Raw genomic sequence first — 26410 nt, forward strand, 5'->3', positions numbered from 1 at the left:
CAGTGAGACCCCTAACAAAGAAATAGAAAGCATTTAAAAAAATCGATCAGAGATTAAGAACTCTATAACTAAAATTAACAGGGATGCCTGGGTAGCTCAGCAGTTGAGTGTGTGCCTTTGGCTCAGGGCATGATCCTGGAATCCTGGGATAGAGTCCCACATTGGGGTCCCTCCATGGAACCTGCTTCTCCTTCTGCCTATGTCTCTTCCTGTCTTTGTGTGTCTCTCATGAATAAATAAATAAAATCTTTTTTAAAACCTCTAAAGTTAATAATACAAAAATGGAATAAACAGTAAACTAGAAGAAGGAGAACAGGTCAGCAACCTGGAGAACAGAGTAATGAAAAGTAATCTAGCTGAACAGGAGAGAGAAAAAAAAAACAATAAAAAATTAAAATAGACTTGGGGAACTCAGCAATACCATTAAGCCTGATAACACTTGCATTATCGGGATCGCAGAAAGAGAAGAGAGACAAAAGGAGGCCAAAAATCTACTTGAAGAAATAATAGCTGAAAACTTCCTGAATCTAGACAATGAAACAGAAATTCAGATTCAGGTGGGAAGAGAGCCTCAAACAAAATCAATGCAATGAGTCCCACACCAACACACAAGATATTTAAAATGGCAAAAAAAAAAAAAAAAAAATAGTGATAAATAGAATTTTAAAAGCAGCAAAAGAGAACAAATAGTTTCATGCAAAGGAAACCCCATAAAGCTGTCAGCAGATTTTTTTCAGCTGAAACTTTGCAGGCCAAAAGGGAGTGGCATGATATATTCAAAGTGCTGAAAGGCAAAAAACCTATAGCCAAGTATGCTCTATCCAGCAAGGCTATCATTCAGGATAGGAAGAGAGATAAAGAACTTTCTGACAAACCACAGTTAAAGGAATTCATGACCACTAAACCATCCCTGCAAGAAATCATAAAGGGGACACTTTGGGTGAAAAGGAAAGACCATAAATAGAAGTAAGACAAGTAGGAAGCACAAAAACAGTAAAAATAAATATATCTATAAAAATCAGTCAAGAGATTCATAAAATAAAAGGATATAAAGTATGATATCATATACCTAAAATGTGGGAGAGGGGGTTGTGGACTAAGTGTAAAGGATGGGTTCAAACTTAAGTGATCATTGGCTAAATATAGACTGCTGTATACAGAAGATGTTATATACAAACCCAATGATAACCACAAATCAAAAACCAATAATGGATATACAAAACAAAGAAAAAGTAAGGTAAATATATCACCAAAAATAACCAACAAACCGTGAGAGAAGAGAGCAGGAGAAGAAGGGAACAGACAAGAACTACAAAAACAGACATAAAACAAGTAACAAAATGGCAATAAGTGCATATCTATCAACAATTACTTTGAATGCAAATGGACTAGATGCTCTAGTCAAAAGACACAAGTTGATGAAATGGATAAACACACACACACACACACAACCCCACAAAAAAACCAAGACACATATCTGCTGCTTATAAGAGACTTAGTTCAAAATGGGTTAAAGACCTAACCATAAAAATCCTAAGAGAGAGCACAGACAGTAATTTTTCTGACATTGGCCATAGCAATATTTTTCTAGATAGGTCCCCTGAGGCAAGGGAAACAAGAGCAAAAATATACTATTGAGACTACATCAAAATAAAAAGCTTCTGCACAGCAAAGGAAACAACCAACAAAATTAAAAGAAAACCTACTGAATGGGAGAAGATATCTGCAAATTAAATATCTGACATATCTGATAAAGAGTTAGTATGCAAAATATATAAGGAACTTATAAAACCTAACACCAAAAAACAAATGATTCAATTAAAAATGAGCAAAAGACATGAACAAACATTTCTCCAAAGAAGACATCATAGAAATGGCCAACTGGCACATGAAAAGATGCTCAACATCACTCATCATCCCTGATGAGATACAATGAGTTATTACATCACACCTGTCACAACGGATAAAATAGAAAACATGAGAAACAAGTGTTGGCAAGGATGTGGACGAAAAGGAACTTTTGTGTACTATTGATGAGAATGCAAACTGTGGGAACCACTCTAGAAAACAGTATGGAAGCTCCTTAAAAAACTAAAAATAGAACTACCATATGATTCAATAATTCCACTACCAGGTATTTACCCAAAGAATATGAAAACACTAAATCAAATAGATATCTGCACCCCTATGCTTATTGCAGCATTATTTAAAATAGCCAGATTATGGAAGCAGTCCAGGTGTCCACTGATAGATAAATGGATAAAGAAGAAGTGGTGTAGATAATGGAATATTATTCAACCATTAAAAGACTGATATCTTGCCATTTACAACAACATCAACACTCTAGAGAGTGTAATGCTAAGTGAAATCAATCAGAGAAACACAAATATCATATGATTTTACTCATATGTGGAATTTAAGAAACAAATGAACAAAGAAAAAAAAGAGACAAATCAAAAATAGACTCTTCTATGAAATCAAACTGATGGTTATCAGAGGGAGGTTTGGGGTAGGGGGAAGATGGGTGAAATAAGTGAAGGGGATTAAGAGTTACTTGTCATGATGAGTGCCGAATAATACCTAGAATTCTTGAATCACTATACTGTGCACCTGAAACTAACATAACACTGTACGTTAACTATACTGGAATTAAACAAACAAACAAACTTTCCCTGCATTGAATTGCCTGTGAACTTCTGTCACAAATTAATTTCCCTTACAAAAATCGGTGTATTTTGGGTTTCCTATTCTGTTCCATTGATTTATGTGTCTATCTTTGTTACCAATATCATGTTGTCTTGATTATTATGGATTTGTAGTGTGTCTTTCAACTTCATTCTATTTTCAAAATTATTTGGCTTAGCTAGTTCTTTTACTTTTTCTTATAAATTATTAAATCAACATTCACTTCTGCCAAAATTTTGCAACAATTTTGATTTGAGTTGCTTTGACCTTATACCTTTTATAAAAGGATTTGCATCTTTTTTTTTAAATTTTTGTCTTTATACATTGTACCTCCCAGTCTTTAAACATGATACATCTTTCCATCTTTTCAGGTCTTTGGTTTCTTTCATCAGTGTGTAATAGTTTTCTGCATATAGTTCTTACATATATTTTATTGATGGATACTTAATATTTCATGTTTTTTGGTGCTATTGCAGATAGTCTTTAGTTTTTAAAAGATTATTTATTTGTTTGATATATAGAGAGAGCACAAGCAGGGGTACAAGCAGAAGGAGAGGGAGAAGTGGACTCCCTGCTGAGCAGGGAGCCTGTTGCAGGGGTCAGTTCCAGGACCTGGGATCACGACCTGAGCTGACGGCAGACATTCAACTAAATGAGCCATCCAGGCACCCCTGGTGTTTATTTTTAAAGTTGAATTTCTATTGTCCATTATTAGCATTTAGAAATACAATTGCATTTTTACATTTATATTGTATTGATACTGACCTTGTATCCTACAGCTTTTCTAAACTCACTTACTAGTTCTATTAGCTTTTCTGTAGGTACTTAGAAATTCTTTATGTAGACAATAATGTGGTTTCCAAATAGAGTCAGTTTTATTTTTTTTCCTTCCAATCTTAAATTGTTTATTTCTGTTTCTTGCATTGTTGCTTCAGCTCAGTTAGATTCATTCATATGCTAATAATCACTTTGCTGAAAAGTACCCCTTGAAGATCTCTGGAGATCTCCTCCTATACAAATCGTTCATCTCTGGTGTTCTACCCTGTGGATTATAGTTGTCGTTTTAGCCTCATCTATCCCTCAACCCGGGGCTACCCTTGCTTCTGCCTATTGACACCCTTCTTTAGTGATTAAGCTGGGGGGTTTCATGTTTCCCATCTCTTAGGGATCACTGTTACTCTACCTATTTAATTTATTTTTTCAATTTTTGGTTCTTTAAGGATAGATGGTAAATATGATACTTGTTACTCCATCTTGGGTAGAAGCAGAATTCCCTACCTCCTCTTATATTCTTGATATTGAATATGACCAAATAAGTTGGAAATGGCAAGGATAAAAATAATGCAGCTTCATATTTGTTACATGCCATAAACGTCAAGGAATTTCTACCAGAGTATTCAATACTATGCTGAAGGAAAATGATAAAAGCCCAAAATTCACTTCTGTGATAAAATAGGATGGCTTAGTAATTAAGAGAAAAAAACTGTGAAGGACCTGATTTTAATTTGGGTTCTTTCAAAAGCAGTCCCTGAAGTGTAAACCTCAAAGCTAGTAATTTATTTGAGAGTCAGTCCCATAGATTGGAGGTAAGGAGTGACATGAGTCAGACACAGAAGGAAGAAAACCCAAAATGAAACCTTATAGAATGACTGTCAAAATCATACCTCAAGGGATCCGATGTTGGAGCGTTAATAGATCAACTCCCTTTCCTTATTTGTTAAGAATGCCCCGCCCCCAGGAAAATTAACTGCATTTTTTTTTCCATCAGGACCCCACTTTTTTTTTTTTAATTTATTTTTTTATTGGTGTTCAATTTACTAACATACAGAATAACACCCAGTGCCCGTCACCCATTCACTCCCACCCCCCGCCCTCCTCCCCTTCTACCACCCCTAGTTCGTTTCCCAGAGTTAGCAGTCTTTACGTTCTGTCTCCCTTTCTGAAATTAACTGCATTTTGAAGGGCTTGGCATTATTCTTCCTTAAATTTTAGAGAAAAATTCGAGGCAGAAGAACTGAGAGACACTGTGTAGAGTACTTGAGTTGGGATGTGGGGTAGAGTTTCAAAGCTCTTTATTACAGTTATGCTCAAATTTTAGTGATTTGAAGGATTGTGACATAGGACATAAAAGGCATTTGGTACAAAACTAAATCTCATCTACAATTGCAAATAATCCAGGTAGACAAAGCTCAAACAGAAAATAGGCCACTTGAAACTGCTTTTGACCTTGCAGATTAATTTTTATAGCCACTTGACCTTGTGCTTGGGAGACCTTAAGGACAAAGATGAGCAAACCAATAGGAAAACAGATTCATTAGACTTTACTAGATACTCTTCAGTGACATTGAAAATCAGAGTGCTGGGGAGTATACCAGACAGAACCGCATTTTCTCCCTGGAATGGAACTGGGGTCAAACACAAAGCAAGAAACAAAATGCTGCCTTAGTGCACAACATTTTGCCAAACAAAGAAAATTAGAGAAACATCAAATAACCTATAACTGGGCAAAAATCAAGTTCTCTTTGCATCAACAAACGACAAAAGGCAGTGGTGCTAGGATTAGAAAATTTCAAGCAGTAAAGATTTTCATCGAATAATTCTATATGATTTAGTTATTTTTCATGTGCTAGTTATTCACACAGTGAATTTGTGTAGTAATGAGCAATGTAAGCTATATATGTGTGTGTGTGTGTGTATAGATATATATATATATACACATTCACAAATGGCTATTTAAATTTAATTATAAAACATAAATTTCAACATGGAAATTTAAAAGGTGTAATATAAAACAATAATATATATAATTATAGGTCTCAATTTCCAGACTATATTACAAAATAAAAATTGGGAAGAATACATAATGAGGAGTAAAATAGTGAATTCTACATAGTGGACAGAGATGAATAATTTAAAAAATGAGTAACATATGAATCACAAAAGCAAATATGCATATGTAAAAACCCAGGGATGAGAAATTAAAAGGATGATGAAATGTATATCACAGTTTCTGCATTAAAAACAGTGCAGTAAAGATTAACATACATAAGTAGAAGCAGATAAGTAAAACATTATGTGAACATGTAGGAATCTTTTTTATTAATATGTTAAATTTCAACTTGAAAAATTGGCAGTCATAACTCTTTCTGAACCAGTTTAGCATTAAAGCATGTAAATAAAATTTCTATTTTATAGATGAAGAAACTGATACACAAAGAGTTTACATCAGAATATAGCCAATTTCATATAGATAGCAAAGGGCAGCAGTAGACTTTAAACCCAGGCTCAGGATCCGTGGCATACACTCATAATAAATTCACTGGAGTTAATACTTCTCATTTAATATAACATAATGCAATTTAAGAAAAAAAAGTCAAAATAAATTCCTGCAAGTGTTGTCAATAAATTAGCCAATCCTAATACAGAAAATTATTTTTTCTGCCTATTTTTGGAGAAAGTTATGGATTTTGGCTTTTAATTTTAAGAGGTTTGGTTGATTTTCAAGGTCGTTTTTCATTAAGTCTATAATAAAATATATTCATATGTTTCTGCTTTCAAAATAATGTCTGTCCTTTGTGGCAATTTACTTTTTTAATGCTATTAACCAAAATAGGTCTCTTGAATCTCACTGCCTCTTGAGTGGCTGAGTTCTGGCTTCCCAAATATCTACTCTTCTATAGGAATGTAGGTGCATTTAAATCACTAACCATGGGCAGCCCGGGTGGCTCAGTGGTTTAGCACCACCTTCAGCCTAGGGTGTGATCCTGGGAACCCGGGATGGAGTTCCATGTTGGATTCCCTGCATGGAGCCTTTCTCCCTCTGCCTGTGTCTGTGCCTCTCTCTCTCTCTCTCTGTGTAAATAAATAAAATCTTAAAAAAAGAAAAATCACTAACCATCTGTGACCACACTAACTTATTACTATCATATTACTGCATACCCAATAATAGTGAGAGTCAGAATTAACACTCTTCCATATCTCTTTATGGAATAGTTCAGGTATTATAAATTTATTCTACTTAAGAGTCATTTAAGATTCTAAAAAGAAGCATATTTTATTTATTTATTTTTAAATATTTATTTACTTTGTGTGTGTGTGTGTGTGTGAGAGAGAGAGAGAGAGAGAGAGAGAGAGAGAGAGAAAGAGCAGGAGGAGGAGCAGAGGTAGAGAGTGAGAGAGAATTCTCAAGCAGACTCCCTACTGAACCCTACTGAATGTGGAACCTGACATGGGGCTTCATCCCAGGATCCTGAGATCGTGACCTGAGCCAAAATCAGTTGCTCAACCAAAAAAGTCACCCAGGTGCCCCAGAAGAAGCCCCACGGAGATGAATGATTATACTCAACAATATTTTCCAAAATGGTGTTGATGCTGTCTCTGCCCATGTTTTTAATCAGGATAAGGCAGGCAATTTCAATGAGTGCTAAAGCAATATGGCCTGATGAAGACTAATCAAAACTGGGTGTTCCTTCCTTCTGGTGATTTAAAGGCCTTTGTATCCCTGTGAAAAAGATCCTGTGATCATATGGACAGCAGTTTATTTGGTTATTTTATAATTGTTTGTGCATCTCAATAAGGAAGAATGGTGTTAAGGGTTATAATTTTTGCTGAGTTGAGAATCTTTGAAAGATTACTTCGTCAAATGTCAGATGTTAGATCATGATAATTACATCATTTTTATAATGTCTTCTCCAAAGACTCACTTGTCCCTTTGGAATAATGTAGACAAAACTTCTTGATCTTCCATAGCTAGATCAATTTCATTTCTCATTGACTCAGTACCATAGCCCCACATTTGACCTCTTGATCTTGAGGATTTAATGTCAAAGATGCACTATCAGTTGTATCACCTGATTCAAACAACTTTGGCAAAGGTTATATATTGGGAAGAGCTCAGGCTGGTCATCTAAGCAGTCTCAGCTCTTTCAGCTAAAATTAACTCGTCTAACAAATTAATAGTTGTTTATGTTTGGATCGGAGTGATTACTTGAAATGTGGTTTCTAAATAAAGAATTCCCCCTACCTCAGAAAGTAATTGAAGAATTCTCATGGTTAAATTTTCTGTTATTTAAATCTTATTTTAGTATCTTATAGCATCATGGAATCAGTAAAAGCATTTTGTCACATTCATAGTTTGAGAAGGATTTCTCTGTGCATAAAGAGCTGTATTTAAAAAAAAAAAAGAGTTGTATTTATTTTTTATGCTGCCTGCTGACAGTTTTCAATTCCATCACTGTGCCAGCCCCTTAGGTCCCACAGCTGGGAAAACTGGTGAGAAATCCTGGATACCTTTTTAGTGCAAGCAAAAAGTTTAAACCATGTAAGCCATGGTCCCATATGAGGAAATCCTCTCTCTGATCCTACCCAAGAATGAAACCCAACTCCAGTCACCTCTTCTTGCTCTCTCAAACCATTTTTAGACCTACTTGAAAGCCTTTTCTGGCTCCTCCAGAAAGCCTTATTAGATAAATAAGCTTCATTATTAGATAATGGTAAACAAACAAACATTGGGCATGTTTGGTGTTATCAGTCTTGACATTTGAACCACATTTTCAATGGGCTTTTATTTTATCTCTCCAGCCCATATCCCTCTCCATCTGCAAAGAAAAACACTTTGGCAAAGGGTCTGCCATCCAACACTGATACTTGTCTCAGTGTTCTCCCCCACTATATGTGCTTATACAGTAGAAATTGGCTTTTACTAAATCTAATTCACTTCATTACATAATAGCTCCCTGAACTGTTTTCCTTTTTCTTATCAGGGCATATACAATGAAATTCATGGTCATATTTTGACAATTGTTTAACTTTTTATTTGTATGTAAATCAATAGCCAGAATGAAGGGACTTAGGGCTAGGAAAATCATTTTCTATGATCTATTATCCAGCACCATCTGGTACTTCTGCTCCTCATCACAGCTAAACTTATCCAATAGTAGCTTGCTCTCACTGTCTTTACATCTTTAGTTCTCAATCACTCAGTCTGGCTTTTGCTCCCAGTAGCCTGATTTTACCCTCAGTAACTCCACTAGACTGTGATAAGTTCCCCAAGAGTGGATGTGGTTCCTTTTCTGTGCAATACAATTCTCCCTCTCCCAGCCCATCCTCTTTGACTCTGTGACTTCTGATTATCCTATGCCTCAGCTTTCTGTAACATTGTCCCCCAAATTGGTACTAGAAGCCCTTATTGTTTCTTCCATACTTCATCTCTAGAAGAACATACTACCTTCTATTGCTATGATCTATTCAATTTTCTGAATCCCACCAGATTTGAGTACTTGGAGGACTGGGCTGATGTACAGTTTCTTCAAAGAGATGTTTTCCGAAAGTGGGACAGTGATGGTTGATAAATATACGTTGAATTAGTGAAGCATAAAAGTTAATGGAACATTAGTCATCAAAGTAGTTGCTAAAACAAATGGATCTCGAAAGAGAGAATGTGATTAATTAATGTTTGCTGATTTCACCATTTAACCCTCTTCGTCAGCAGAGTGGCAATAGAGTTTTCTCCCAGAGTAAGAAAGAAATTCTTGAAATTGGTGGCCTGTCAAAGAGAAGGTAGTGATTGGCTTTCAGGATTAAATTGTCTCTTCTTTTTTTTTTTTTATAGGGCAAGTAACAGCCTGTTGTCCAGCTTCTTATCCCTCTTGTAAAAGTAAGCATATCAATTGCGTTACTAATCCCAATGCAATACCAACATATATCCAATTTTTTTCATTCATGGGAAAAACTGATAAAAACAGGAATTCCATTCCAGCAATGTTAATGAATTGACTTGGTTCTTCATTCCTAAAAATGAATAGTCATCCTGGGATCATCAGATATTCAAAGAACAATAGGAGCAAGAAAGATAAATTACATTTAGAATGACTAAAAGAAGAGAAAAGAAAGGAAATCTCAGAAGAAAAAATGTTTTTTAATAATTTCAGGAAGAAAAAATATCAGTGCCAGAAGAAAAAAGAACAATTTTAGGAGCATTTATTTATGGTTATATCAATTTTATACTTAAGTAAGATTCAATAAATAGTAATCATTAAGAATATACTAGTTGTCATTGTAAATTGGAGAGAGAGAGAGAGCCATGTATGAGTACAGGAGACAACCATATGTAGAGACCCTTGGAAAATCCTGCTTCTTACAACAAAGTTATTGGATGGTTTCCATATGAGAGTTTTTCTGTCAACTGGAAAAGGAAGAGCCTACAAACCTGGTATTAGTTTTCCCAAAATATGTTACTACAGATTCTGAGTCACTCCAGTCCTCCAAAATAATTTATATTGCTTGTAATAGAAGAACTGACAAAAGCATGAGCTATTCTTCTACAAATTGTGTGTATGTCTTTGAGAAATAAATAATGCTTGTTTCTTCATATTTCTATTGGAAAGTACACAAAGCCTAAGTATCATTAACCCAAATGAAAGGGGGATAATTACACTTTCATTCTTTGGAAAGCATTCATCTTATGTTAACAATCCAGATAGTAAATAATTTTAGGCTTCACATACATGATGAGCAGGAGATAACTTTGCATGATCTTGCAGGCAATTGCCTTGATACCTATTTACAATGTTGAGCTTTATCTGATCTCTAGCCCAGAGAAATTGAGATGGTTAAGAAACACCCACATTCATTTGCATTTCAAGGAATGGCTAACCACAAAGGGCCATATAGCTCCCCTCATTCCCTGCACATTCTGAGATAACACCCATTTCCATTTTGCCACATGCCTATCCTAAGACTTCTTGATGACTCCTTTGTTTACCTACCTCTCTAAAGTCCTAGTGATCCTTTTTGCTTACAGATATTCTTCATTAATGAACATTCTCCCTATTGAAGTGAGACTGAATAAAACGTCTTCTTAATTGTCTTATGCATTCTATATATGACATGGCAAACTTGCCTCCCTTAATAGGAAGGCCAACAGTTAGATGATTTCCTTCATTTCTATGATCAGGTCTTGTGTGAAATAAGCCAATGAAAGATAAGTTCCAACTTTTGACATAACAAACTTGTAACATAGATGGATACTCAAGAAAGCAATACAAAATGATTAAATTCCAGACAGAAGAATTCCTCATCTGTTCGGGTGATGCTCTGAAACAGAATTCAGTAACTCACAACCTCCCTTATGAGTACAATCTAAGGAACCTAGGAATCCCCTTGTATGGGACCTGAAAAATTGAATTCCTAAAGGGGCTATTAACATCACATTAATTACTAGCAATCTATCACAAGAAAAAAAGATAAAAATCTGAATCTCCATATTGTTTTCTTTTAGAATTCGAGAAGGGAAAATAGAGGGTTAATATCTTAGCTCCTCCCTAAACATAGGTTTAGTTTTGTTCATAATGCTTAAATATACAGGTATCCTTTACTTGAGTGTCAAGAATGAAGACTTGTGAATTCATTTGGACTTCAAGGGTGCCTAGACAGGATTTTAGTAAATATATTTTAATTTACCTAGTTAACCAAAAATTATAACAAAATATCTTATAAATAAATTAAACATTTGAAAAAATTGAATCAAAATATTGATTTTTCACTTACTTTTAAAATTATATCTGAATGCCTTATGTGTGAACATAATAATCTGACTAGTAGTTAGAAATAGAAAATAGAAAAAGATTCTCAAAGTAAGAAAAAATATAGTAGAAAAAACATAGAAGTTCACATTTTAAAAAAAATTAATTTACTCGAGAGAGAGAGTGACAGAGCACAAGCAGGGGATAGGGAGAAATAGGCTCCCCACTCCCTCCCTCCCAAGGAGCCAGATGTGATCTCAGGACCTGAGATCCTGACCTAAGAAAGGTAGACACTTAGCACTTATCTGACTGAACCACCCAGGAGCCCCAAAAGCATAGAAGTTTAAAAGAATCTGAAAAGCTGTAAACCATCCTAATAGAGATTATCTCATGTAATTGAATACATTATACTTTTGAAAAAGCCTAAAAGCATGAAAATCAAAGAAAATAAAATTATTTCAAACTAAAAATTATTAAGTGTCAAGAGCAATTCAAAAAGTTGAATTCATCCTGTATATCTCTAAATAACTTAAATGTTGATTATCTGAAGTATTGTCTCTTCCCATTTCTTCAAAGCAGAATAATTAAACCACTTAGAACTTTTGTTCTCTGGTATGCTTGATTTGTGAATGCAGAATTTTTGAAAAAGGAAAAGATGGATAAAGATGCATACATTTGCAAATTTGCACACTTTCTAAGGATATCTATTGCCTTAATTGGTAATATTCCACTTTAAAACATTTAAACAGCACATTTCAGCTCTGGTTAGAGAACAGTATGCATTGATAGAAACATCATAGCATCAGTAAGAAGCTTGAAGTACACTGACTTGCTAATGAAGCCGTCAATCTCTAACTGCCTAGATAATGTAGTATTTATTTAGGAAGGAAAGAGTTCTGTTGCATCTTTCAATATGGGTTCCTAGGATGCTATGACTAGGAACTATGATGCTATGAAGGTATGCTCATAAACAAATAAGCACTGCATATATGGGTGGCTTGAAGAAGCAGCCTCATTAAATATCAGTCACACCTATTTACACAGTTCTTCAAACAGAACCTGTCAGCATCTGGAGAGAAACGATGTCATACAGTACTGATAAAACAGAGGTTGTTACTTAAGAATTGCTCTAAGAAGATTTTTACTCCCAAAGGATAATGTGCCTCTTCTCTAGCTGGTTGCCATGAACCAACATATCACCCCTCTCTATAAGAATGTTAACATTGTGTTTCAGGCAGCACTGATTAGGAAGTCTCCCTATGCCTGATGAAACAGGCTAGACCTCCCTGTGCATGAAAGCAAGTCAGGGGAAGTACAATTCTCCAGGAGAATTCAAGGAAGATGGGCGATTGTGAAAGTCAGAATTACACTGGGTTAAGTTAAACAGGCAAATTAGACTAGTCAGAGCTATTGCAATAGGGGAAAGAGTAGAGAATGGACTCCTTGAATCAGAGTGCTAGATGAGCTGAGATGGAGGTAGTGATGGAGTCATGGTCCACCATAGGCCAGTCATAGGCCTCTATTTGCAAATTGGCTTTACCCAAAAGAAAAGTAAATTGTTTTATCTTTATGACCAGAGGCAGTTTTACAACTTGGAGCAAGGTATCCACTGAAGGTAGGCTCCTACTGTCCAAAAAAACGGAAAGAATGGGATGTTGTGACACGGGTCATTTCTCCACAAAATTATAAATTTATTTGTCTTTACAGTTTCACCATATGAATCAAAGGTTACTCTTTTTACCTGTGTACAAAATCTTCCTTGCTTCTCTTAGAACTTCTTCCCACACATTTGTTATACTTTCTTATAACCTCAGTGCTATGGTCTAAGTGTTTATGTCCTAAAATTCATGTGTTTAAATCCTAATCCTCAAAAGTGATGGTATTAGTAGTGGGGCCCTCGAGGGAAGATTAGATCATGAAGGTGGAGCCCAAATGAATGGGATTAATGCCCTTATAAAAGAAAACCCACAAAGCTCTCTACCGCCTTCTACCATGTAAGGATACAACGAGAAGCCCACGACCCAGAAGAGGGCCCTTGCCTCACTATGTCAAAGCCGTGATTTTAGACTTCCAGTCCCTAGAACTGTGAGAAATAAATTTCTGTTGTTTATAATCCACCCAGTATGTGGTGTTTTGCTTTAGTAGTGCAAAGAGACTAAGACAGTCAGTAGTGATGTACAACTTACATTCCCTTAACTCTGACCCAGCTACGATTCTGTTCTTACTAATATGATATAAAAACCTGTAGCTCACCAGTGAGCTAGGAAGAAAACCCTGCAGAGGTGTGGGAGCTTAGAACACAGCTTGATACCTAAACTATACATAGTAACAGCTATTTAGATGTTGCTTTAATAAACCAATTTTGTGCTATCTTTATCTACATGGGAAGATCCATTAATCTGTAACTAGGACAGGACATATCTCTCATACCACAGCAGGGAGCATATTGGACTGAGTGAGGAGCTATAGAGATTTGAGGATATATTACATCTTAAGTATTACCACATATATATTTTGTTTTGATACTGAGTTCACTTTGATATGACTTTGTTTTAATATTAATTTAGCAAACCAAAAAAGAAGCACTCTATCACACATATTTTTTATTTTTTTAAATTTTTTTACACACATATTTTTTAAAGATTTTATTTATTTATTCATGAGAGATGCAGAGAGAGGCAGAGACATAGGCAGAGGGAAAAGCGGGCTCCTCACAGGGAGCCTGATGTGGAACTCCATCCCAGGATCCTGGGATCATGACCTGAGCCAAAGGCAGACGCTCAACCACTGAGCCACCCAGGGGCCTTATCATATGTATTTCTTTTTTGCTCTCAAGCCATGCCCCTGCCCAACACACACATATACACAACACACACTCACTCATACAGGCACATACATGTACAGAGAACTTATACTGAATACTTCATATGTGCCATATCCTGTGTTTTAATGTACTATAATTCATTTTTCTTTTTCTTTTTTTTTTTTATCAAATTCTTACTTGTATACATCAAAACAAACACATCTAAAGTGGAAATTCCTTGAGTTCTGACAAAAGCAACACCTTGTAACCTATACTTCTTCCAAGATAAAAAAAAAAAAAAATTTCTAATCACTCAGAAAGTTTCTTTAAGCCCCTTCTCAATCACTACACTCCTGAAGAGGCAACCTCTATGCAGATTTCTAGCACCATGGATTAGTGTTGCTTGCTTCAGATATTCATGTAAACAAAATCCAGCAGTTTGTGCTTTTATGGGTCTGGCTTTTTACCCTCAACATAATGTCTTTGAGTTTTAACAATGCCATTCAATTTATCAGTAGTTTATGGGGCTTTATCCTAAATTGTCTTTATATTCTCCTGTTTACAATAATTCTCCTTTTACGGGTTGTCTCTAGTTTTTTAACTACTGTAAATGAAACTGCTATGAATATTTTCATGAGCATTTGTAGATAGATCTTTTACTTCTCTTGGGTTTATTTATTTATTTATTTTTAAGATTTTATTTATTTATTCATGAGAGATACAGAGACAGAGAAAGGCAGAAACACAGGGAGAGGGAGAAGCAGGCTCCATGCAGAGAGCCTGACGTAGGACTCGATCCCAGGTCTCCAGGATTACGACCTGGGCAGAAGGTGGCACTAAACCGCTGAGCCACCTGGGATTTCCACTTCTCTTGGGTTTATATCTATGGAAAGAATGGTTTAGTTGTAGAATAGGTGTATGTTTATAATAAATCACACAAAGTTTTTAGCAGTGGCCATGCTGCTGTACAAATCTGCCAACAATATTTGAGTTCCTGATGTCCCATATCCTTATGAATATTGGATATATTTAATATTTTTAAGTTTAGTCATTATATTGAGCAATATTGGGTTTTGATTTTACATTTACCTAATAACTAATGATGCTGAGATTTTTTCACAGGTTCATCACACATACTTATGTATTCTTTTTGAATTGTTCAAATTCTTTGTCTATTTTCTTTTTTTTTTTTTTTTTGTCCATTTTCATTGGGTTGTTTTACTCCTTGTTATGACTCAGGAATGCTCATTATATATTCTGTGTAAAAATCTTGTCAGAAACATGTATTATAATTATGCCCTGCCGCTATGGCTGGCCCATTGATTATTCTAAGCATCTTTTGACAAACAAAAATTCTTAATTTTGATTATGCCCAATTTTTTAATGGTTAGCACTATTATTTATATTAATTATGTTATTAGGTAGGTTTCAAAAATTTTTCCCTATATGTATATACAGTTTTCACAGCATATATGATTGAGAAAAGACAATTTTTCTAATTTCAAACCAGTATGGTCTTTACATGTAGAAGAAAAGCAGGGATCAATTAAATAGAATAGAATCCAGAAGTAGAATCTCACAGATGACCAACCATGACTTTCAGCAACCAAAGTGCTAAAATGAGGAAATAAGATTATTTCAAAGGAAATGTTAATAGAACAATTGAACATTTCATTATAAGTGTACTTCAGACATTATCTTGCACCATGTGCAAAAATCTATTTGAATTTGATCATAGACCAACATGTCAATTTGGTATAAAATTCAAGGAATAAACAACAACAACAAAAATCTCTGTGATCTTAGTTTAGACAAGGTTTCAAAAAGCACAGGCATTAAAAACAAAATTGATAAATTGAGCTTCATCAAAATTGAAAATTCTGCTTTTTAATAGAAAGTGTTAACAAAATGAAAAGATAAGCTACACTCTGGGAGAAAGTAATTGCAATAAACAAATTTGACAAAGTTGCCTGTATCCAGAACATATACAGAGCTCTTATAATTCAATGATAAGACAAAAAACTAAATAATATTGGGCAAGACATTTAAACAGTAACCAAGTAAGATATAGATTCGAATAACCACATGAATAGATGCCTAATATTATTAATTAGGAACAGCCACTTTGGCAGTTTCTTAGAGGTAGACCTACATTTACCATACCCAGAAAATCCCACTGTTAGATATTTGCTCAAGAGAAATGAGAGAATATGTCCACACAAAGACCGTATTCAACTATTTATAGTTTTACTTGTAGTTGACAAAAATTGAGAAGAATCCAAATGTCCATCTACCAGTGAATGAGTAAGCAAACTGCAGCATATTCACACAATGGAATAAAAAGCAATATAAAAGGATGAACTCCTGATACAAAAACAAGGATGAATCCCCAAAGAATTATGTTTAGTAAAATAGGCCATTTACCTATGCTGCAGACGGTATGATTTTATTTGTAAAACATTGTAAGAAAGATAAAGGCATAGAGGTATAAACCACATAATCTGTTGCCAGGGCCAGATAATGGGAGAAGAGATTAACCAAGAAGTGGCATGAAGAAACTTTCTGGGGTAATGGACATATTCTACAACTTGGATGTGGTAGTGTTTACACAAACTCATTCATATATAGTGTACACTTGAAAATGATGAATTTTACTGTAGATAAATTATGCCTCAAATATTTGACTTTTAAAAATCAATTGATTTGTAAGTGAAGTTGTATTTTTGACTTTTTATTTGGTAATACTGAACTATTTTTATCCCTATGCCAATATCATACTTTTCTATACCTTGACATTAAACTTGAAAATAGATTTTGTAAGTCCGCCAAAATTATCCTATTTTCAAGATTGCATTAGCTATTTAGGTCCTTGGATTTTCTGTATAAATTTTTGAATCTGTTGCCATATTCCTTTAAAAAAATCATTTAGGATTTTGACTGGAATTTTGTTGAATTTAGAGATCAAATTAGGGAGAACTGATCTCTTTACTGCATTGAATCTCCCTAACCATAGTTTACTTTTTCTGAGTGGATTTTTTAGAATTTTTCATGTATATAATCAAGTTATTTGTAAATATAAAGTTTTATATTTTTTTCACTGTGACTTTTATATAATTCTCTTGATTTACTGCATTTGCTCTGGCCCCCCATAGACTATTGACTAAAAATAATGGTAAAAGATATGCTTGTTTTATGTTTAACATTAAAGGAAATGTGTTTATTCTCTTACCATTAAATGTAGCTTCATTTTTCCATACATTCTTTTCTTTTTTGGGGTGAGGAGAGTTAAAAGTAAGTCTTTATTTTTTAAAAATTTTCCAGTGTTATTGAAAAATCTTTGATATACACCACTATATCAGTTTGATGATGATGATTTTATTTACATATATTATGAAATGATTACCACAATAGGTTTTGCTAATGATCATTTTCTTGTGTGGATACAATACAAAGAAAAGAAAGATAAAAAGAAGAAAAAGTTTTTTCCTTGTGATAAGAATTCTTAGGATTTACTGTCTTAACAACTTTCCTATATATCATACTGCAGTGTTAGCTTCAGTCATCATATCATACATTGCATTTCTAGTGCTTATTTATCTTCAAACTGGAGTTTTGTGCCTTTTGGCCACTTTCTTCTAATTCTCCCTCTTTGCATCCTTCATCTGTGGTAGCCACAAGTCCTGTGAGTTTGTGTTGTGTGTATGTGTGTGTTATTGTTGTTGTCTTTTGATTACACATGTGAGACCCTACAGTATTTGTCTTGCTCTGATTTCACTTAGCATAATGCCTTCAAGGTTCATCCATGCTGTTGTAGATGGTATGATATGCTCATGGTTTTGTGGCTAAATAATATGGCATTGTATATCTATGCCACAACTTCTTTATCTATTCATCCACTGATGGACACTTAAGCTGTTTCCATGTCTTGGTTATTACAAATAATGATCCTGTGAATGTGGGGTGAAGATATCTTTTTGAGTTAGTGTTTTGTCTCCTTTAAATATATTCTCAGAAGTAGAATTTCCTTTATTTAAATGGAAAATATTTTTTCTATTCCCATTTGCCAAATTTTTTATTTATTTTTTCATGGATGACATTCGCATCAATTGTAATGATTAGATTATTTTTATGCTTTACTCAATTAATATGATGAATTACCTTGTTTTTAAAGATTACATTAACCTTGCTTTTCCTAGAAAGACTACTTATTCAAGATGTGTTATTTTAATTATGATTATGATCTACCGAATTCAATTTTCCAGCATTTTTCTGAGCACTGTCTGGCATCTATATCTATGAAAAATATTCATCTATAATTTTTACTTCTGATGTCGCCATCTAATTCAGAAACAGACTTACAGTGGCCCTACAAAATGTTAGTAATTCTTCCAAGGAACTGGCCATTTCATTAAATTGTGCAATAAATTTCTATAAAATTGATCCTTTGATTATTTTAAAAACTATGAGACCTAAAGTGATATTTCATGTTTCATTCACAAAAAAAATGTAATCTATGCTTTCTCTTTTGACCAAAATAGTTTAGAATTTACTAAATTTACACTTTTAAAAAGATTTTATATATTTATTCATTTGAGAGAGAGACAGAGGTAGACAGCAGGAGCAGGGGAGAAGCAGAGAGGTAGGGACCAGAAGGGGGAAAGAATCTCAAGGAGGCTCTGAACAGAACCCAATGTGAGGCTCAATCTCAGGACCCTGAGATCATGATCCGAGCTGAAACTAAGAAGTTAGATGCTTAACTGACTGAGCTACCCAGGTGCCCCAACTTAAAGAAATTTTAGAGCAATTTTTTTACTTTTATTTTCTCATTTGTTTGTCCCCTTTTAATTTTCTTGATTTCTATCCTTTATTATTTTGTTTCTTCTCTCTAAATTTAATTTGCTACTATTTTTCTGTGTACTTAAAGGATACCTTAGGTCATTGATTTTAAATATTTCTTATAATCTAATATGAATATATACATATTCATTAATTAACTTATAATTTTTTCTGTAAGCACCAACTTAACTGCATTCTAAAAATTCATATTTTTATTAGCCAGTTTAAAATCTTTTGTTTTTCATTGAAAGTTTTTGACTTATGATTTATTTAGAAGTGGGACTATTGTTTCCACATATTTTCAGATTTTGTAGATTTTGTTTTGTTTTGTTTGTAATTCAATTCACAACTGTATAATTTAGCATACTGTAAATATCAACTGTTGTATGTTTTAGATATTTATATATTCTTACTGTATTGTCTACTTATTTTACCACTTACAGATAGTTAATATATTCAATTATGATATCATTTAGTCTATTTCATCCTTTGATTCTGTCAAACTTCATGTGTTTTCAAGTTGTCATTAAATATTTAGCATTGCCTTCTTAGTAGACTCTTTTTTATCAATATGATATGTTTCTTTCTCTCCTTTCTCTCTCCCTCCCCTTCTTCTCTTTCTTCTTTCTGTTCTGTATATATATACTGATGTAGCTGTTTCTGCTTAGTTATTTTTACTGAGATTCCCCACCCCCACATACTATTAACATGTAATACATCTGTTTCTTTAAAGAGCATGACTACTTTACACCATGTATTTGTTATTTGTTTTCTTTTCTAGTCTGACAGTCCTTGACTTTTAACTGGGACATTTAAATAATTTAGTATTTGTTATATATGGGTTTTGTTGATCATCTAGTTTTTGCTTTCTATTTCAGTGATTGTTTTTGTTTTGTTTTACACATTTCCTGGCTTCATAATAAAAACAATTGTTTTTTCATTAATCTATTTTATTTCTTTACTTGGATTTTAATGATATGCTTTGTATTTTCCATTACAATTTTGCTTTATATTTACCATTTTTGTTATTCTTCATTATTTCATGCATGTCCTTGTTTTTATCTAGCATTATTTCCTTTTGATTTGAAGAAGGAAAATGCTTATCCCATTAGCATCTTTATAGGATTAAAAATGGGAAAATGCTTATCCCATTAGCATTTTTTATAGGATTAAAATATAGGGTACATTTTTATTTGCTGCCCATTTTTTAAGTAATGATTCTACTCTCTCTATACTTCTAGGTTACAAAATTTCATTTTCATTTTTATTTCACCTCACTAAAAAATTCTTCCTTTCTTCTTTTTGTTTCTCTAGCTTGCATTCATAAGTCTGCAGTTCTTCTCTTAGGTGAACAGTATATATCTTTTTTCTCTGACTATTTTTATGATTTTATTTACCTCTTTTTTTACTGACTTAATTATGCTATTCCCAGATATAGTTGCGGTGTGTATGTGTGTGTGTGTGTGTGTGTGTGTGTTTACTGCTTGGGTATTTTGTTTGTTTTTGTTGTTGTTTTAGCCTCTTGGTTTTGCTGCTTGACATTTTCATCAAAATTGTGGTCGCTATTATTAATTCTTTGTTCCATTCTCAAACTTATCTCCTTTTGAAGTTTAAGCTAAATACCTATTATACTGATTAATATAGACAAACATGTCACTAAAGACTCCATGCATTTTTCTTTCTTTTATCTGTGTTTCAGTTTAGTTTCTATTTGATTTGTTTTCATGTTCTTTGATCTTTGTTCTTCAATGTCCAATCTTCCAATAAAGATGTCTTGTGAACTTTTTTTCCCAATATTCTACTTCTAATTTCTAGTCTTTTAATTCAATATTTTTCTCTTTTTTCCTATTGAAATCTATCTTTTCATTCACTGCATTTCTTTAAATTTTGAACACATTTATAACTACTATTAGAAAGCCATTATTTGATAATTATAACGTCTGGTTTATCATTGGGTTTATTGCTATTGACTGACTTTTCTCAGGCTTATGTTTCATATTTTCATAATTTTTGCACACCTGATAAGTTTGGAAATATTGGGTATTGTGAATACAATGTTATCGAATCTATTTGCTGATATCAATTTTAAAATAATGTTGAACTTTGTTGTTCTAGATCACTATTTATTGACTAATGAGCTTTATCTTGAGGTTTGACTTTAGGATTTGTTTGTTCACATCTTATATAGCTGTGATTCTGTGGGTAGATTGAGGCTTACTTTCTCTGGAAGTCTTTTCTAAATGTTCATCAAGTTTTCTCCAGTGTGGTTTCTGGAATTACAGTATCCTCCAGCACTGAGATGTCTATGTCATTTCTGATGAAATCTGGAGGCCCACTTGTTCTTTGACCCCAGCTCACAGAATCTTATCACATGCATATGGGGCTTATCATTTTATCATAATTTCAAGGAAATGCCTCTCCAGCTTTCTGGAATTCCTTATCTGTAGAGCATTCCCCTCCAACCACCTCCAAAGACAACTCTCTGATCTGTATTTTCTCTATCCAGTGGGAACCTTGTTTTTTGTTTGGGCTCAATCTTTTTTTGTTGTGGTTTGGAATCTACCCTCAAAATATTACAATGAATATGAATTTTGCCTTATTTGTTTTTATTATATAAAACATCAAATCCCCGATGTGTTCAATCTTAAAACATTAGTTCATATATATTTTGCTGCTATCTATATATGTTAGGAGGCTAGATCAAAAACATGTTGCCACGACCAAAGCTCAGTATGTTATCTTTTATTTAATCTTTATATTGCATCTCCTTCATACAGCAGCTTAAGAAACATTAAAAAGAAAGTTACATGAGAGAGTTAGTCTGCCTGTTTCCAAAACTCACAATAGCCCAGCTTTTTGTGAGGTTGATTTTAGTTTCCTTTTTTTTTTTTTAAACAGTAGTTGTGATTTGGAAACTATTCTCATTTCTTTTTTAAAGATTCCTCTTAGGATGAATGAGGTAATATGTTCAGATTCAGCATAAAAGGGGCTACTTAAAGTGGAGTGTGTCATTATGGTAATTATTTTCATAACCTTCTTTCTCTGAATCAAGAACTAAATAAAGGTGCCCCCATAAACATAGGCTTGTGTTGTGTTTACTTGCTTATGTGTCTGGTCTTGCTGTGGGATTATCCCTTAATTACAAGTTTAGCCTTGGCAGCCAAGATGAATATGAAATCATGTTAAACTCCAATCTGCCATTTCCCTTGTTCTTCTGCCAGTTAGGGTAGTTCTAATTGGGAAATAAATTTAAAATGCCTTCATGCAGATACCTTGTTGGAATAATTGCTGTAAATGCAAAATTTACAAAAAGATAAGTGATGCCAAGCAGCTAAAAGAAAATTAAGTAATTCATATTATGAGACTTCAGAATTAGAAACGAGATGGCTTTTTTTAAAGCATTCATTATGCTTTGGTCAAAACAGTACGTGGATAGCAGTGGGAATTTGACAAATACCAATATTTTGAATAATGATCAAAGGCACATATTATATGAACCCAACCTTGAACATACACAAAAGTTTATGATAATTTTTCTAACTGTAAGTACAAAGATATCTGATGTATACAATTCACAGAATTTCAGTGAAAGTCTATACTTTCTACTAATTCATTTCCCAGAAGACTTAGATACATCTTAGCATGACACTGAAGATGCTGATGCTATCTGTAATAGTCATTAATAGGCATTAATAGTTCACTTGATTACTTGAAATTTAATTTGCACACAATGAGACTGTAAACATGAAAATAAGAGTACTAAATTAATGTTATATATAATTCTATTTTTAAAATAATTAAATGATTTTACACAGAACTTTATGATCAAAATATTTACCTCTACATTGACCTTGTATGGATCTTACTTATAGTTCATAAGAGTAATCCTTAAGAAAATTGAGAGGGAAATGAACAAATTCTAAGTCCAGTTTTTATCCTATGCATCTACATGGGGCATCCTCACTTAAGGCCTAACACTTGGGCTTCCTATAATAGTTAGAGGGTGCCAGTGTTTAAAAAGTTAAAGAAAATCATAAGCCACTGAATTTTACATTTTCTCTTATTATGCTTGATCAAGGAAGTCCAAAAAGATGAAATCCCTTGCCCAAGCTCATATGTTGTGTCCATGTGAGACATCATTTTCTACTAATTTGGCATACTTTTCACACAAACACATTACTTCATTTCCACATACAATTCTCAGGTGTATTTCCCTTTTTTTTCATAAGTTATTTCTTTAATCCCCAGTGATTGGCTGTGTATTCTTAGGGATTCTAGATTGACTTTCTACCTTTGAAACTTACTAGTTCAGAGGAGTAAATGGTTGATTGTTTTTTTCCTACTAAATTTGCTTGATGATTTCTTGAATTGTTCATACTGATTTTTGTTTCTATATAACTTAGTAAACATTATAGTGTCTAAGTTCAAAATATGACTTGATATTTTCTATAACTTAACTATAATAGGGATAATCTTAAAAATGTGGCTTGTATATATTTAAAGTATATTATTATTTCAGTAGAAGAATCTTCATAGAATTTACCATTCACTTTCTTATTTGGGGCTATGGAAAGAAAAATACTGAGATGTAAAGTTATCTGGATACATTTGAATAGCTATTCATAGTATTGAGTTATTCAAGTTTTCTAATTTTTAATTTAATTTTCAACTATTCTGCATCATTTTTTGTTTTAAAATTTTATTTATGGGTAGCCCAGGTGGCTCAGTGGTTTAGCGCTGCCTTCAGCCCAAGGTGTGATCCTGGAGACCCGGGATCGAGTCACTCTTCAGGCTCCCTGCATGGAGCCTGCTTCTCCCTGTGTCTCTGCCTCTCTCTCTCTCTCTCCCTTTCTATGTGTGTGTGTGTGTGTGTCTCTCATGAATAAATAAATAAAATCTTTAAAAAATAAATAAATAAAAATTAAAAAAATAAAATTTTATTTATTTATTTGAATCTTGGATTTTTGCCATATCAGTATCAATGAAGTCTAAATCATGTTTACCAAAGCCAAATTAGGGAATACTGCATGTGATTTTCTCTATTCAAGTTCTCATAGTATATATTATCATATTATTAGTTCTGAAAAGAACTGCAGTAAAGAATTCATTCTATTAACATTTATCCCAGTTTCTATAGGCTTAATGTGAATAAGTGGTTGCCTTAACAAGCTTTACTATTGAAGGTATACTCTCAAGCATCTTCTCTGGACATTAGTGGCCCTTGAGGAATTTTGGAAATACCTTCTGAATGATCCTCAGGCTGGTGACCTCATGTTGATTTACTTTTGATTGATAAACTTCTTTGACTCATACTGCATCCCTGGAAAGCCCAGTTTCCAATGTTTCCACTCTAAATTCTGGAGGTATGGGTAGGATCTCTTTTCCACCCAACACAGATGATTAAACAAGAGGATGGTCCCTGTCCCTCTCTGCCTGCCCACTCCTCCAAGCTGTCACCCCTCCCCAGTGTTTTCTTTATTCATGGCCAGGTAAGCAAACCTCTCTCTTTACCACCTCCTGACAGTTTTGAGTTGTTTTCTTAAGGTTTTTTTTTTTTTTTTTCCTCTGGGTTAAGGAAGGGAGCCTGCTATATCTTTTCTCCATTACTAGGAAAGATGAGTGAATAGGCTGCCTTTATCTATTCAAAAACACACCATCCCCTCCAGAAAAGATTTAGCTCTTCTCACAGTGGTAAGGTGGAGATGTTTTGTTATTCATGTTTTGTTAAAATGATACCTCTCAGCAAGTAGAAGGTGCTGTTGTCTTCAACATATGGTGAGTCACTGAACTTAAAATGTGGGATATATGTCTTTTGTTTTTCGTTGTGGTCCTTGATATCAATTCTGGAAAAATAAGAAAATAAAAGTTCTTTAGTACTTGATGCCATCTGGTTTGTTTCTGTGTTTTTATTCTTCTCTTCTTGGCTTTGAGTATTTTATAATAAATTTTTGCCTTTATCAAATGTACAAAGTAGCTATTTTCAATGCTCATTACTCCCTTGGATTTTGCAGATTAATAAAATAATTAATCTACATTTACAAAGATTAATTACCAAAGGGTATGCAATTGTGAAGTATAGGTTAAATCTAATATATTTTAAGTAGATTAAAAGCAACATATGGGTTGAACTCTCAAACTTAACAAAGGAAACAGCTCCTACATGAGTTCCAAGTCAACTGCATGTATTTTTTTCCATAATAAAAGAACAATTGATTTAAAGCTTCTTCTATATAAAAATAGAGGCAGCCAGGGCACCTGAGTGGCTCTATTGGTTAAGCATCTGCCTTTGGCTTAGGTCAAGTTCCCAGGGTACTAGGATCTAGTCCCACATAGGGCTCCCTGATCAGCAGGGAGTCTTCTCCTTCTACCCCTCCCTCCTGCTCATGTTCTGTCTCATGCTCACTTCCTCTTTCTCCCAAATAAATAAATAAATAAATAGATAGATAAATAAATAAATAAAATCTTTTTAAAAATTAAGAAAAAATAGAGGCAACTTATAAGTTGTATGCAATACAAAGCCAGTTTTTCAGTACTCAAGTAAATACTTCAATATATCAATATAAAATGTAAATATGATCCAGGTTTACTTTATTCTGTCCAGCAAATAACTTCACTTCTTATGTGTATTTTCACTTTTATTATTTTATTTTTTTAATCTTTTTTTCAAGTTTTTGTTTAAATACTAGTTAATATATAATGTAATATTGGTTTCAGGGGTAAAATTTAGTGATTCATTATTTCCATATAGCATCCAGTACTCAACACAAGTGCCCTCCTTAAGGTCCATCACCCATTAAGCCCATCCCCCGCCCACCTCCCTTCCAGCAACCTGCAGTTTGTTCTCTATAGTTAAGAACCTTTTATAGTTTTCCTGACTTTCTTTTCTTCCCCCTTCTCCTATGTTCATCTGCTTTGTTTCTTAAATTCCACATATGACTAAAATCATATGGTAGTTGTCTTTCTCTGACTAGTTTTGCTTAGCATAGTACACTCTAGCTCCATTCATGTCCTTGCAAAGGCAAGATTTCATCTTTTTTGATGGCTAATAGTCCGTTATATAAATATATCACCTTTTCTTTGACCATTCATCAGTCAATGGACATTTGGGTTCTTTCCATTATTTGACTATTGTTGATAATGCTACTACTAACATCAGGGTGCATGTGTCCCTGCAAATCAGTATTTTGTATCCTTGGGGTTAATTCCCAGTAGTACAATTGCTGGGATATAGGGTAGTTCTATTTTTAACTTTTGTGCAACTTCCATAGCAAATTACTTTAAAAAAAATACATTCAGAATATTTGATCCCTGTTCAAGTATTCTTAGATAGACATAGGGCAAAAGATTTCCTTCAAAGAAAAGGGCAGACATATTTCATTTTTGTTTATTTCATTAAGTGATATGTAAGTTCCAAATTTATTCTACATCTTGAAATATGAAGGAAAAACTTTTTAACCATAATATTTGAAAATATTTTATATTTTGGAAAATTAATAGTAGTATATTTTTCTGAATTCATTTTGGTGCACAACTCACATAAAATGTTTGGCTCATAGATTTTCAT

General features: G+C 33.6%; 1 long non-coding RNA gene across 3 annotated transcripts in view; it reads left to right on the forward strand.

Moving 5' to 3' along the window:
- LOC144287837 (uncharacterized) overlaps window positions 1-26410 on the forward strand; it is a 240167-nt gene that overhangs the window by 113696 nt on the left and 100061 nt on the right. For 2 of the 3 annotated variants that reach the window (XR_013355601.1, XR_013355603.1), the window contains exon 5: window positions 9296-10011. The exons of the other annotated variant lie outside the window; for it this stretch is intronic. This is a non-coding gene — a long non-coding RNA (uncharacterized LOC144287837). Of the gene's footprint in view, window positions 1-9295; window positions 10012-26410 lie in introns of those variants that run through there. 3 annotated transcript variants of the gene reach the window in all.

Source organism: Canis aureus, chromosome 17, assembly GCF_053574225.1.
Source record: "Canis aureus isolate CA01 chromosome 17, VMU_Caureus_v.1.0, whole genome shotgun sequence".
NCBI classification, from domain to species: Eukaryota; Metazoa; Chordata; class Mammalia; order Carnivora; family Canidae; genus Canis; species Canis aureus.